The sequence below is a fragment of the Schistocerca americana genome, unplaced genomic scaffold, assembly GCF_021461395.2.
Source record: "Schistocerca americana isolate TAMUIC-IGC-003095 unplaced genomic scaffold, iqSchAmer2.1 HiC_scaffold_141, whole genome shotgun sequence".
Taxonomy (NCBI): Eukaryota; Metazoa; Arthropoda; class Insecta; order Orthoptera; family Acrididae; genus Schistocerca; species Schistocerca americana.
In genome coordinates, this window is record NW_025725491.1 from 65,001 (window position 1) to 67,500 (window position 2,500).

Genomic DNA, 2,500 nt, shown 5'->3' on the forward strand with positions numbered 1-2,500 from the left:
AACCCATATTGTGCCTTAACCTAACCCATATTGTGCCTTAACCTAACCCATATTGTGCCTTAACCTAACCCATATTGTGCCTTAACCTAACCCATATTGTGCCTTAACCTAACCCATATTGTGCCTTAACCTAACCCATATTGTGCCTTAACCTAACCCATATTGTGCCTTAACCTAACCCATATTGTGCCTTAACCTAACCCATATTGTGCCTTAACCTAACCCATATTGTGCCTTAACCTAACCCATATTGTGCCTTAACCTAACCCATATTGTGCCTTAACCTAACCCGTATTGTGCCTTAACCTAACCCGTATTGTGCCTTAACCTAACCCGTATTGTGCCTTAACCTAACCCGTATTGTACCTTAACCTAACCCGTATTGTGCCTTAACCTAACCCGTATTGTGCCTTAACCTAACCCGTATTGTGCCTTAACCTAACCCGTATTGTGCCTTAACCTAACCCGTATTGTGCCTTAACCTAACCCGTATTGTGCCTTAACCTAACCCGTATTGTGCCTTAACCTAACCCGTATTGTGCCTTAACCTAACCCGTATTGTGCCTTAACCTAACCCGTATTGTGCCTTAACCTAACCCGTATTGTGCCTTAACCTAACCCGTATTGTGCCTTAACCTAACCCGTATTGTGCCTTAACCTAACCCGTATTGTGCCTTAACCTAACCCACGTTGTGCCTTAACCTAACCCACGTTGTGCCTTAACCTAACCCACGTTGTGCCTTAACCTAACCCACGTTGTGCCTTAACCTAACCCACGTTGTGCCTTAACCTAACCCACGTTGTGCCTTAACCTAACCCACGTTGTGCCTTAACCTAACCCACGTTGTGCCTTAACCTAACCCACGTTGTGCCTTAACCTAACCCACGTTGTGCCTTAACCTAACCCATATTGTGCCTTAACCTAACCCATATTGTGCCTTAACCTAACCCATATTGTGCCTTAACCTAACCCATATTGTGCCTTAACCTAACCCATATTGTGCCTTAACCTAACCCATATTGTGCCTTAACCTAACCCATATTGTGCCTTAACCTAACCCATATTGTGCCTTAACCTAACCCATATTGTGCCTTAACCTAACCCATATTGTGCCTTAACCTAACCCATATTGTGCCTTAACCTAACCCATATTGTGCCTTAACCTAACCCATATTGTGCCTTAACCTAACCCATATTGTGCCTTAACCTAACCCATATTGTGCCTTAACCTAACCCATATTGTGCCTTAACCTAACCCATATTGTGCCTTAACCTAACCCATATTGTGCCTTAACCTAACCCATATTGTGCCTTAACCTAACCCATATTGTGCCTTAACCTAACCCATATTGTGCCTTAACCTAACCCATATTGTGCCTTAACCTAACCCATATTGTGCCTTAACCTAACCCATATTGTGCCTTAACCTAACCCATATTGTGCCTTAACCTAACCCATATTGTGCCTTAACCTAACCCATATTGTGCCTTAACCTAACCCATATTGTGCCTTAACCTAACCTATATTGCGCCTTAACCTAACCCATGTTGCGCCTTAACCTAACCCATGTTGCGCCTTAACCTAACCTATGTTGCGCCTTAACCTAACCTACGTTGCGCCTTAACCTAACCTATATTGCGCCTTAACCTAACCTATATTGCGCCTTAACCTAACCTATATTGCGCCTTAACCTAACCTATATTGCGCCTTAACCTAACCTATATTGCGCCTTAACCTAACCTATATTGCGCCTTAACCTAACCTACGTTGCGCCTTAACCTAACCCACGTTGCGCCTTAACCTAACCCACGTTGCGCCTTAACCCAACCCACGTTGCGCCTTAACCCAACCCACGTTGCGCCTTAACCCAACCCACGTTGGGCCTTAACCCAACCCACGTTGCGCCTTAACCCAACCCACGTTGGGCCTTAACCCAACACACGTTGGGCCTTAACCCAACACACGTTGGGCCTTAACCCAACACACGTTGGGCCTTAACCCAACACACGTTGGGCCTTAACCCAACACACGTTGGGCCTTAACCCAACACACGTTGGGCCTTAACCCAACACACGTTGGGCCTTAACCCAACACACGTTGGGCCTTAACCCAACACACGTTGGGCCTTAACCCAACACACGTTGGGCCTTAACCCAACACACGTTGGGCCTTAACCCAACACACGTTGGGCCTTAACCCAACACACGTTGGGCCTTAACCCAACACACGTTGGGCCTTAACCCGCTCTGTAATTGTCATACGACGCGTTAAATTAGTGTAGTGTTGCCTAACTGCAACCCCCGCAATATAGTTTGCTACTCGCACTGCCTGGTCCCCAGTGTATCGCTTCATGTTAAACACCTTGCAGCGATACACTGTAATGTGGATGGCAGCAGGACGTACATGCTCAATGCCCTTCGCAGTTGTTCATTGGCATTCGCATGGCGAAGCACTTAGCCTACGCTGTGGTACGGCCTGTGTCAACTGTCCGCTGATGTT